At 41.3% G+C, this 13,725-nt stretch overlaps 1 pseudogene; it reads right to left on the bottom strand.

Annotated features, from left to right (window-relative positions):
* Nucleotides 1–4,151: 4,151 nt before the first annotated feature.
* On the bottom strand, nucleotides 4,152–4,551 carry LOC117308542 (small ribosomal subunit protein uS8-like; annotated as a pseudogene).
* Nucleotides 4,552–13,725: the final 9,174 nt, after the last annotated feature.

The raw sequence follows: 13,725 nt of genomic DNA on the forward strand, positions 1-13,725 counted from the left end.
GTTTTACAAATGTTATCTGAGGTTAAGTCCTGATTTAAAAGGAGATACTTGTGGAAGTCAAAGACATTTTCATTTGCTTGTGGCCAGTAATGACAACCATTAAACAATAAATAGCCAAATAAATCTTTGCAATTGCAGGGCAAACAACCCAAATCATCTGTATTTGCCGGATCACTAAAAGCCACACATTTGCCAGCAGGAATATCTACCCTCAAATGATGAGGTTCACTTTGCCCAAACTGGAAAAGCCATTTACAGCTCTTCAAAAACTACCTGACATTTCAGTTTTCTGTGAAAGGAAGATCTGCACAATAAAAATCTCATGCAGTTTCTGCCTGTCACACAGACTAAACAAAGTGATGCTTCTTTTAAAACATATATGCATGAGATATTTTGCTTTTAGGAATTTTGTTATGATAACCTCAGGAGGCAAACAAACACAGCAGAACTAGCTCCTACCTGGCCAGGGTGGCATCGCCTGTCTGAACAGTCCTTTCAATCTGGGCAGTTTCAGCCAAGGATGCTTCTCCTCAAATGAATGGATTATAAATATATTTTATTATAGGACTAGAATGAATGCCAGAAACACTCCAGCAAAGTGAACCAAAGACAACACCCAGAGGATAAGGAGGGAGAAAGATGCAGTTTAGACAACAATTATGTCTACTTACTGTGCATTTAGGTTCTCGGCTGTAAAATGGGTAAAATACTACCTATTTCACAAAGCCTCGCCATGGATTAAATGAGATAATGGACGTGGATATGCTTCCTCGCCATGGATTAAATGAGATAGTGGACGTGGATATGCTTTGTAAATTGCTAATTACTAAGGTATCATCATCCATATTATTATGTGAGGATATTATTTTGAGTGGGTATCTGTGTTTGTACTGCCAGTGTTGCTTTGAATGGGAGGGACAGCCACATTTAATACCTCCACCACTAACTAAAGAACTCTTTTTTTCTAAGTGCAAAAGTAATACAGGGCCTCCCAATGTAAAATAAACAAACAACCCAGAAGTAAACAGAATGAAAAGTGAAAGTTCCCCTTCACCTTCTGCCACAAATTCTAGTCCTTTTAACAGAGCATAGTATAAATTCTTCCAGGAGGATTTTTTAAACATATCTGAATAACAAAATAAAACTGCTAGAACTCTGTGAGATGCATCACAACCCCCTCCCCAACGTTAGGGAATGGCATTGCTTCTCATGGCTACTGTGAATAATGCTGCTATGAACACAGACGTACAAATACCTGTTGAAGTTCCTTCTTTCAATGCTTTTGGGTATATACCCAGAAGTAAACTTGCTGGATCATATGGTAATTTTATGTTTAATTTTTTGAGGAACCATCATACAGTTTTCCACAGCAGCTACACCATTTTACATTCCTACCAGCAACATACAGGGTTCCGATTTCTCTGCATTCTCTCCAACACTTCTTTTCTTTTCTTTTTTTTTTTTTAATAATTGTCCTAATGGGTGTGAAGTGGTGAAATCTGCACTTTTAACATGCTCCTCCACGATTCTTTTTTTTTTTTAATTAATTAATTATTTGGCCGTGTTGGGTCTTCGTAGCTGTGCAGTAGTTGTGGCTCGTGAGCTCTAGAGCGCAGGTTCAGTAGTTGTGGCGTATGGGCTTAGTTGCTCCACAGCATGTGGGATCTTCCCAGACCAGGGCTCGAACCTGTGTCCCCTGCATTGACAGGCAGATTCTTAATCACTGTGCCACCAAGGAAGTCCATCCACATGATTCTTATTCACACCAAAGTTTGAGAATTGCTGTCTTTAGAAATCTTAGCAGGGGCTTCCCTGGTGGCTCAGTGGTTGAGAATCTGACTGCCAATGCAGGGGACACGGGTTTGAGCCCTGGTCCGGGAAGATCCCATATGCTGCAGAGCAACTAAGCCCGTGTGCCACAACTACTGAGCCTGCGTGCTGCAACTACTGAAGCCCGCGTGCCTAGAGCCTGTGCTCTGCAACAAGAGAAGCCATCACAATGAGAAGCCTTTGCACCACAACGAAGAGTAGCCCCCGCTCACTGCAATTAGAGAAAGCCCTTGAGCAGCAACAAAGCCCCAACACAGCCAACAATAAATAAATAAATTTTTTAAAAATAAAGAAATCTTAGCAGCAGAAAGAGAAGGGGCAGTGAGTCTTCTAAGTCTGAGAAGCAAAGCAGGGATTTGGCAACAAGTGTCATTGTCCATAGTAGATTAGTGGGGCTAGTTTGACCACCCCTCAAATGAAAAAATTTTTTAAAGGAATGGTCTTAAACTACCTGCTAAGAAGTTGGTAGGTTGAAGAGAAACAGGGAGACAGCTGCTGACCTTGGTAGCCACCTTGAGCTGAATCAAAGCAAAGAAAAAATTCCTTCAAACCAAATATTGTCCCATAGCAGCCTTGAGCAGGACAAATAATGTTTAGCCTCACAGCCCACAAGGGGAAAACAGTTCCTTTCTGGCAACCTCTGGCTGAGTAAGCAAAACAAGGCCCTACCCGCCAAAGGGGAGGGGAACTGGTGCCAGTTACAACAGAGAGGAGGAAAGGAGGTGGGGAGAGGAGACCCATAAAAGGGTGGAGCCGTGAGCCTGTGACCTTGGGTTTCCCTCCACTGGAAAGCTTCCTTAATACTTAGGTTCATATTCACAGAATTTTTGGATGGTAAAATGCACTGGTAAGAAATTAGGGCAATGGGACTCAGGCTCTCAAGTGATGAAATCGTGCCCCCTAGTGGTTGTTCTTTAGCACATTCAAGTCATTAAAGATCAAAGATTGGGAGGTGGAGTGAGGAATGGACTGGTGGTGGAGATCAGTGGCAGCCTCAACTTAACTGATTACAGTTGGCTGGAATGGAGAGAATTTTGAAAATATTCTCCTCAACCCTACTTCCTGTGGTAATCTGGATGCTAGCAATACTTTCTGTAATAAAGAGTGACATCAATTTCATTTGAGTGCTTTCTTATCATACCACACACCTCTGCACAACACCAAAAGGTAGGTTTTATTGTTGTCGGTATTATTACTACTATTCTCATCTAATGGGTGAAGGAACAGAGGCTCAGAGGATTCAGTGACTTTTCCAAGGCCACAGGCTCCACCTTTGAACCACAGCTCCTCACAACATGTAAGCACCTAAGAACATAATGGAAAGGAAACAGATCACTGGAATGAAAAACCATGCCTCCTTACTTAAGTTCTCTGCCATGACTAGGGGAAGCAGACATATACACTAGAAAATAACTTTATGTATTTTTTGTACTGTTAAAAAGAAGTAAAAGCCCCAAATGGAGTCATTTGTCCCCATGTCAGCAAACCAAGATTTTGCTGCAGTTTCAACCTCTCCCCAGAAAGCGACTTTCAAATAGACAATCTGATCACTAGTGAGATAATCTGTATAAGACCCCTGCCATTTGCTTCTCCCCAAAAAAGAAGACGACCTGGCCTGAAACAATTCTTTCTTTTCTTTTGCTAATAACTTCCTTGCCCCACTCTCCTTCTGCCTATAAAAACCTTCCATTTTGTACAATTCCTTGGAGCGCCCTTCTATTGACTAGATGAGATGCTGCTCGATTTATGAATCATTGAATAAATCCAATTAGCTCTTCAAATTTATTCAGTTGAATTTTTGTCTTGTAACAGTTAAAACATAAAAATTATAGAATTATTTGTTGGGCTTCCCTGGTGGCACAGCGGTTAAGAATCCGCCTGCCAATGCAGGGGACACAGGTTCCAGCCCTGGTCTGGGAAGATCCCACACGCTGCGGAGCAGCTAAGCCTGTGTGCCACAACTGCTGAGCCCACACTCTAGAGCCCGTGAGCCACAACTACTGAGCCCGCATGTCACACTGCTGAAGCACACGCCTAGAGCCCGTGCTCCGCAACAAGAGAAGCCACTGCAACGAGAAGCCCGCGCACCGCCACAAAGGGTAGCCCCCGATTGCCGCAACTAGAGAAAGCCCACACAGCACAAAGACCCAATGCAGCCAAAAATAAATAAATTTATTTTAAAAAATTATTCATAATCCCACCATGCAGAGTTATACACTATTTGCATTTTGGTGAATATTATCTAAGACTTTTTACTATGTGCATATATAATAGTATATATCATTATTTTATTAAGAAAGAAATAATAGTATTTGTTGTTGTTATTCACTGAGGCATTTTATTTGTATGTATGTGTTACATCCCGAGAAAAAGAATCCCAGGATTTTCCCTCCTGTGTGTTTTCATCTTGCTTCCATTTCGTCCGTGATGCCAGCCAAGATCACTAGTACAACGGATGGGATGGGATCGGGTAGTCTGTTATTATTCTAGATCACCAAATTGCACACCAAATCTGGGGCCGATCACTTTACAACTGTTTAAGCTGCTTGTGAGGTTCACAACAATTTACCCAACTCTGTGGTCACTAACGGATGCTGTATCATCAGTTAGAAACCAGATGATGGCTTTGGAGCACTGCCTGGTAAGAACCTGGTGTTTGCCTGTCTTCTCAGCAATGTTGATGATCTTGAGAACCTTGGCCAGGATGTTCATGTGCACCATTACGGTGGCACGGAAAGACGGTGGAAAGAGCACGATAGTCTTTTATGACCTACATTGCCCCTTACTATATCACAACATTCTAAAGGCTGCCTTTAACTTTTTTTAGTGGCTTTATTCATAATAGTCAAACACTAGAAGGAAGCCAAGCAGCCAAATATCCATCATACAATTTACCTTTGTAACCGTTTTCAGTGTATAATCCAGTGGCATTAAGTCCATTCACACTGTTGTGCAATCATCACCACCAGCCATCTCTAGGACGTTTTCATCATCCCAAACTATAACTCTGTACCCATTTAACAGTAACTCCCTATTCTCCCCTCCCCCCAGGCCTTGGTAATCTCTGTTCTATTTTCTTTCTCTATGAATTTGACTACACTGGGTACCTCATATAAGTGAGATCATACAGAATTTGTTTTTTTGTGATTGGCTTAGTTCACTTAGCACAATGTCACTAAGGTTCATGCATGTTACAACATGTGTCAGAATTTCCTTCCTTTTTAAGGCTGAATAGTACTCCATTGTATGTATATCCCACATTTTATTTATCCGTTCATCCACCAAGGGACATTTGGGTTGCGCCTTTAACTTTTCAAGTTTCTTTTCTTGCCAGTTGTATAATTACAAAGTCGTTAGAATATCAAAGGGGTGATATGTGTCTCACTTGTGAGCTTGGTATATGGTGGTGGAAAGACAACAGTAAGTGAATGCTTTGAAGAAGTTACCTCAAGTTCTTAAACCTTTACTGAAGGCTGAAAGAATTCGCCCTGTCTTAGAAAGTGTCTGCTGCACACTGTTGGAAAAAGCTTTAGAAGTAAACCAGATTTGTTTACTCTGTTGATCCGTAGCAGACTGTGCTGCATGTTGCATGTGGTACTGACCTTGAGATCTCAGCCAAAACATAAATGAGTTGAAACAGTCCTGAGAAGGAGACCACTGTAAAGACCCAAGTTTCAGGAAGACGTGAGTGTTGGGCAGGGGGTAGGAGACATGAGTACTAGGAGGGAAGCCTAAGGATCTTCTTCTGAAATTAGACAGTGACTTAGACAAAGTATACAGTAGGTGATAAAAATGTAGTGGTAGTTACTTTAAGAGGTAGTTGAGGTTAAACTATAACCAGGTACTTATTAATATCTGTGGCCTAAGTAGATTAGTGAGCTTAAATGAATCCAGGCCCATAATAAATCATGACCCACATGTGTCCTTCATTTTAAAGAGTGCTCACCTCCTTATTAACTCATTTTGTTTGGTCCTGATAATGACAGAGTGACTCAGACAGGGAAGGGATCACTCTCCTGACTGCACAGATCGGGAAACCAAGGTCCAGGGAGGTGAAGTAATACGTGGCATTATGGAAGGAACAGGGTTGGGCTTGGAGTCCAGAGTTCTCTGGGCTCTGCCACTTGGAGCTCCTCAGCCTTTCCTGTGACATCATGGTGTGGAGAATTAAGGAGCAGATCCCTATTGCTTAGTGTCTGATGTAGCACAGAGTAACATTTCTCTCCACGGGTTGCCCCTAGAAGCCACATCAGAGATGCTAAGTAGATGGACCACCGCCCCAGCCTTGCCTGCTACTTCTGTGTCTACGACCCTTCTTGCTGCAGTCTCAGCAGTAAGGGTTGTCTAACCTATGGAGCCATCTCTCCTTTTCCTCCTCTATAAAAATACTGGGTTGGCCTCTGAGGGTAACCTTTAAATGTAAGACTGTAATCTCCCCAAGTCTAAAAATGCAGTAATCTCTTTCCCCTCCCCAAGCAATTTAACTTTTTTTTTCATTGCTGATTTTTTTATACAGCAGGTTCTTATTAGTCATCAATTTTATACACATCAGTGTATACATGTCAATCCCAATCTCTCAATTCATCACACCACCCACCACCCCCCACCGCTTTCCCCCCTTAGTGTCCATACGTTTGTTCTCTACATCTGTGTCTCTATTTCTGCCCTGCAAACTGGTTCATCTGTACCATTTTTATAGCTTCCACATATATGCGTTAATATACGATATTTGTTTTTCTCTTTCTGACTTACTTCACTCTGTATGACAGTCTCTAGATCCATCCATGTCTCAACAAATGACCTAATTTTGTTCCTTTTTATGGCTGAGTAATATTCCATTGTATATATGTACCACATCTTCTTTATCCATTCATCTGTCGATGGGCATTTAGGTTGCTTCCATGACTATTGTAAATAGTGCTGCAATGAACATTGGGGTGCATGTGTCTTTTTGAATTATGGTTTTCTCTGGGTATATGCCCAATAGTGGGACTGTAGGGTCATATGGTAATTCTATTTTTAGTTCTTTAAGGAACCTCCATACTGTTCTCCATAGTGGCTGTATCAATTTACACCCTCCAGCATTTTCTCCACACCCTCTCCAGCATTTGTTGTTTGTAGATTTTCTGATGATGCCCATTCTAACTGGTGTGAGGTGATACCCTTTGTCATAGATTAGTTGACCATAGGTGCATGGGTTTATCTCTGGGCTTTCTATCTTGTTCCATTGATCTATGTTTCTGTTTTTGTGCCAGTACCATACTGTCTTGATTACTGCAGCTTTGTAGTATAGTCAGAAGTCAGAGAGTCTGATTCCTCCAGCTCCTTTTTTTTCCCTCAAGATTCCTTTGGCTATTCACGGTCTTTTGTGTCTCCATACAAATTTTAAGATTTTTTGTTCTAGTTCTGTAAAAAACGCCATTGGTAATTTGATAGGTATTGCAATGAATCTGTAGATTGTTTTGGGTAGTATAGTCATTTTCACAATATTGATTCTTCCAATCCAAGAACATGGTATATCTCTCCATCTGTTGGTATCATCTTTAATTTCTTTCATCAGTGTCTTATATATAGTTTTCTGATACAGGTCTTTTGTCTCCCTAGGTAGGTTTATTCCTAGGTATTTTATTCTTTCTGTTGCAATGGTGAATGGGATTGTTTCCTTAATTTCTCTTTCTGATCTTTTGTTGTTAGCGTATAGGAATGCAAGAGATTTCTGTGCATTAATTTTGTATCCTGCAACTTTACCAAATTCATTGATTAGTTCCAGTAGTTTTCTGGTGGCATCTCTAGGATTCTCTATGTACAGTATCATGTCATCTGCAAACAGTGACAGTTTTACTTCTTCTTTTCCAATTTGTACTCCTTTTATTTCTTTTTCTTCTCTGATTGTTGTAGCTAGGACTTCCAAAATTATGTTGAATAATAGTGGCGAGAGTGGACGTCCTTGTTTTGTTCCTGATCGTAGAGGAAATGCTTTCAGTGTTTCACCATTGAGAATGATGTTTGCTGTGGGTTTGTCATATATGGCCTTTATTATGTTGAGGTAGGTTCCCTCTCTGCCCACTTTCTGGAGAGTTTTTATCATAAATGGGTGTTGAATTTTGTCAAAAGCTTTTTCTGCATGTATTGAGAAGATCATATACTTTTTCTTCTTCAATTTGTTAATATGGTGTATCACACTGATTCATTTGCGTATATTGAAGAATCCTTGCATCCCTGGGATAAATCCCACTTGGCCATGGTGTATGATTCTTTTAAAGTGTTGTTGGATTCTGTTTGCTAGTATTTTGTTGAGGATTTTTGCATCTATATTCATCAGTGATATTGGTCTGTAATTTTCTTTTCTTGGAGTATCTTTGTCTGGCTTTGGTTTCAGGGTGATGGTGGCCTCGTAGAATGAGTATGGGAGTATTCCTCCTCTGCAATTTTTTGGAAGAGTTTGAGAAGGATGGGTGTTAGCTCTTCTCTAAATGTTTGATAGAATTCACCTGTGAAGCCATCTGGTCCTGTACTTTTGTTTGTTGGAATATTTTAAATCACAGTTTCAATTTCATTACTTGTGATTGGTCTGTTCGTATTATCTATTTCTTCCTGGTTCAGTCTTGGGAGGTGATACCTTTCTAAGAATTTGTCCATTTCTTCCAAGTTGTCCATTTTATTGGCATACAGTTGCTTGTAGTAATCTCTTAGGATGCTTTGCATTTCTGCGGTGTCTGTTGTAACTTCTCCTTTTTCATTTCTAATTTTATTGATCTGAGTCCTCTCCCTCTTTTTCTTTATGAGTCTGGCTAATGGCTTATCAATTTTATCTTCTCAAAGAACCAGCTTTTAGTTTTATTGATCTTTGCTATTGTTTTCCTTGTTTCTATTTCATTTATTTCTGCTCTGATCTTTATGGTTTCTTTCCTTCTGCTAACTTTGGGTTTTGTTTGTTCTTCTTTCTCTAGTTCTTTTAGGTGTAGGGCTAGATTGTTTATTAGAGATTTTCCTTGTTTCTTGAGGTAGGCTTGTATAGCTATAAACTTCCCTCTTGGAACTGCTTTTGCTGCATCCCATAGGTTTTGGATCATCATGTTTTCATTGTCATTTGTCTCTAGGTATTTTTTGATTTCCTCTTTGATTTCTTCAGTGATCTCTTGGTTATTTAGTAACGTATTGTTTAGCCTCCATGTGTTTGTTTTTTTCCCTGTAATTCATTTCTAATCTCATAGCATTGTGGTCAGAAAAGATACTTGATATGATTTCAGTTTTCTTAAATTTACCGAGGCTTGATTTGTGACCCAAGATGTAATCTATCCTGGAGAATGTTCCGTGCGCACTTGAGAAGAAAGTGTAATCTGCTGTTTTTGGATGGGATGTCCTATAAATATCAATTAAATCTAACTGGTCTATTGTGTCATTTAAAGCTTCTGTTTCCTTATTTATTTTCATTTTGGATGATCTGTCCATTGGTGTAAGTGAGGTGTTAAAATTCCCCACTATTATTGTGTTACTGTCAATTTCCTCTTTTATAGCTGTTAGCAGTTGCCTTAAGTATTGAGGTGCTCCTATGTTGGGTGCATATATATTTATAATTGTTATATCTTCTTCTTGGATTGATCCCCTGATGATTATGCAGTGTCCTTCCTTGTCTCTTGTAACATTCTTTATTTTAAAGTCTATTTTATCTGATATGAGTATAGCTATTCCAGCTTTCTTTTGATTTCCATTTGCATGGAATATCTTTTTCCAACCCCTCATTTTCAGTCTGTATGTTTCCCTAGGTGTGAAGTGGGTCTCTTGTAGACAGCATATATATGGGTCTTGTTTTTGTATACATTCAGCAAGGCTGTGTCTTTTGGCTGGAGCATTTAATACATTCACCTTTAGGGTAATTATCAGTATGGGTGTTCCTATGACCATTTTCTTAATTGTTTTGGGTTTGTTTTTGTAGGTCCTTTTCTTCTCTTGTGTTTCCCACTTAGAGAAGTTCCTTTGGCATTTGTTGTAGAGCTGGTTTGGTGGTGCTGAATTCTCTTAGCTTTTGCTTGTCTGTAAAGCTTTTGATTTCTCCATCGAATCTGAATGAAATCCTTGCCGGGTAGAGTAATCTTGGTTCTAGGTTCTTCCTTTTCATCACTTTAAGTATATCATGCCACTCCCTTCTGGTTTGTAGAGTTTCTGCTGAGAAATCAGCTGTTAACCTTATGGGAGTTCCCTTGTATGTTATTTGTCATTTTTCCCTTGCTGCTTTCCATAATTTTTCTTTGTGTTAATTTTTGCCAATTTAATTACTATGTGTCTCGGTGTGTTTCTCCTTGGGTTTATCCTGTATGGGACTCTCTGTGCTTCCTGGACTTGGGCGGCCATTTCCTTTCCCATGTTAGGGAAGTTTTTGACTATAATCTCTTCAAATATTTTCTCTGGTCCTTTGTCTCTCTCTTCTCCTTCTGGGACCCCTATAATGCGAATGTTGTTGGATTTAATGTTGTCCCAGAGGTCTCTTAGGCTGTCTTCATTTCTTTTCATTCTTTATTCTTTACTTTGTTCCGCAGCAGTGAAGTCCACCATTCCGTCTTCCAGGTCACTTATCCGTTCTTCTGCCTCAGTTATTCTGCTATTGATTCCTTCTAGTATAGTTTTCATTTCAGTTATTGTATTGTTCATCTCTGTTTGTTTGTTCTTCAATTCTTCTAGGTCTTTGTTAAACATTTCTTGCATCTTCTTCATCTTTGCCTCCATTCTTTTTCTGAGGTCCTGGATCATCTTCACTATCATTATTCTGAATTGTTTTTCTGGAAGGTTGTCTATCTCCACTTCATTTCGTTGTTTTTCTGGGGTTTTATCTTGTTCCTTCATCTGGTACATAGCCCTCTGCCTTTTCATCTTGTCTCTCTTTCTGTGAATGTGGTTTTTGTTCCACAGGCTGCAGGATTGTAGTTTTTCTTGCTTCTGCTGTCTGCCCTCTGGTGGATGAGGCTATCTAAGAGGTTTGTGTAAGTTTCCTGATGGGAGGGACTGGTGGTGGGTAGAGCTGACTGTTGCTCTGGTGGGCAGAGCTCAGTAAAACTTTAATCCGCTTGACTGCTGATGGGTGGGGCTGGGTTCCCTCCCTGTTGGTTGTTTGGCCTGAGGCAACCCAACACTGGAGCCTACCTGGGCTCTTTGGTGGAGCTAATGGCAGACTCTGGGAGGGCTCACGCCAAGGAGTACCTCCCAGAACTCCTGCTGCCAGTGTCCTTGTCCCCACGGTGGGCCACAGCCAACCCCCGCCTCCACAGGAGACCCTCCAACACTAGTAGGTAGGTCTGGTTCAGTCTCCCCTAGGGATACTGCTCCTTCTCCTGGGTCCTGATGCGCACACCACTTTGTGTGTACCCTCCTAAAGTGGAGTCTCTGTTTCCCCCAGTTCTGTCGAAGTCCTGCAGTCAAATCCCAGTAGCCTTCAAAGTCTTATTCTCTAGGAATTCCTCTTCCTGTTGCTGGACCCCCAGGTTGGGAAGCCTGTTGTGGGGCTCAGAACCTTCACTCCAGTGGGTGGACTTCTGTGGTATAAGTGTTCTTCAGTCTGTGAGTCACCCACCCAGCAGTTATGGGACTTGATTTTACTGTGATTACACCCCTCCTCCCGTCTCACTGTGGCTTCTCCTTTGTCCTTGGACGTGGGGTATCTTTTTTGGTGAGTTCCAGTGTCTTCCTATCGATGATTGTCCAGCAGCTAGTTGTGATTCTGGTGTTCTCACAAGAGGGAGTGAGAGCATGTCCTTCTACTCCGCCATCTTGGTTCCAATCTCGAGCCTTACTTTCTTCATAGAGAAGATGGAGATGGGGTTGTCGAAGGATTAAACCTGACACTCGCTATTTAACTTTCTAAAATCAAGAGGTATCTTACAATCAATGTCAAAAGAAACTTTCCCACCACCACTTCCCCTACCCCAGCCCTCTGAATTGTTATCAAATAGACAGCATCTTTGAATTGAAGAAACCATTGAGCCTCCCAGGGCATGGGAGAGAGGAAAAAGAATTGCTAGTGGGACTCTGGCTGGGCTTTCCAGCTGACTTGGATCCCACCACATGTTGTTAGTGAGATAGGTTCCTGTCTGCTCACTCAGGTCCCAAGCTCGGGCTGAAACCTTTGTGTGTGTAAAGAGCTCCACATGAGATGCATTAAAACGGACATACACTTAAGAGCTGCGCAAGGTCAGTCCCACTCCTAGAGAACTGAAAACATGTTCACACAAAAGCTTGTTCACAAATGTTCACAGCATCGTTATTCATAGCAGCCCCAAAGTGGAAACAACCCAAATGTCCCTCAACTGATGAACAGGTAAACAAAATGTGGTACATCCATACAAGGCAATATCATTTGGCCATAAAAAGGAAGGAAATTCTGATACATGGTACAACATGGATGAACCTTGAAAACACTATGCGAAGTGAAAGAAGTCACAAAAGAGCACATATTGTGTGATTCCATTTAGATGAAATGTCCACAGTAGGCAAATCCTAAAAGTCGGAAAGCAGAGTGGTGGTTACCGAGGATGGGGGCAGGGGAGTGGGAGGGACTGCTAATGGGCATGGGCTTTCTTTTGGAGGTGATGAAAATGTTCTGGAAATAGGTAGTAGTAATGGTTGCATAACTTTGGGAGTACACTAAAAATCAGTGAATTGTACACTTTAAAATAGTGAATTTTATGGTAGATAAATTGTATGTCAATAAATTTTAAAAAAAGATCTGTGTAAATAATTGTATAAGTTATAACTTAATAAAAATAATAGTAAAAGGAGAGAGGGCTTTAGCAGCTTCCTCTTTGATTCTGGAAAGCTGGTCAGGAAGCACCTCTGCCCAGAGGACAGGAGAGATTCCTATGAAGCCAGAGTCCTTCAGGTTCCAAAGCTTCCAGCAGGGAGACCTGCAGGAACTGGAGAAATCCCACATTATATCTCAAGGCATGTGACATCCATCGGTCCTTTAAGGTAGCGCATTTAGTGACACATGAATCCATCCTAAGGTACTTGAAGGGCTGTCATGTGACACAGGGATTGGGCTTCTGAGTGACTCCAGTGGGCAGGATTAGGACCAGTGGATGAAGTGACAAGGAGGCACAGTCTGGTCAATAAGAAGACAAGCTCCGGAGGGATTAGAGCCATTCGAATACAGCATCAGTGCCCAGTCTGGGCTGCATTCCAGCAAGGCTGGAGAACCACCTCTGAGATCTTGTATATTTATATATTCTGGCCAGGACTGGATGTTCCAACTCTGAGGTCCTAAGAGTCTATATGAAGAATGAGGGAGGAAAAGAGGAAAAAAGAAACTGTGAGAAGGGAGGGTCAAGAGGTGGCCATTGGGCCATTGCCAGAATCTGTGACAGAGGCATCAGAATCCGTGACACAGTCCGAGTAGGGCAGCTCCCGCTCAATTTGAAGGTGGCCATTTCTCAGCAGGTGGGCTCAGATGAGGAAGGCATAGCTGTGAGCAAAGCCAGACTATAGCCTGACCCTGTTTGAGGGAAACAGTTTTCAATCTCAAACCCTCAAATGCTATCAGGAAGTAGCGTGCACTGATTAAGCACAAGAGCTCTGCATTCAAAATTTGATCCACTAATTAGTAGCTGTGTGACCTTGGGCAGTGCATTAAGATCTCTGGGCCTCCTTTTCCCTGGTTAAAAACATTGGAATAATAATAGGGCCTACCTCACAGATTTGTTCTGAGGATTAAATGAAATAAGGTAAATAAAGTGCTTGGCCCTAACATACATTAACAGCAGCTGCTGCAAACTGACCTACACGAATTTAATTATGCACAAACTATTAGGTTGTTTTCGGCAGCTGTAGGTAGCTCCCAAACATTACAGGTTGTTGAGGGCTAGCTGCTCCCCCAACCACTTCACTTCACACAAGTTTCAGATCAAA

Source organism: Tursiops truncatus, chromosome 16 (genome assembly GCF_011762595.2).
Source record: "Tursiops truncatus isolate mTurTru1 chromosome 16, mTurTru1.mat.Y, whole genome shotgun sequence".
NCBI classification, from domain to species: Eukaryota; Metazoa; Chordata; class Mammalia; order Artiodactyla; family Delphinidae; genus Tursiops; species Tursiops truncatus.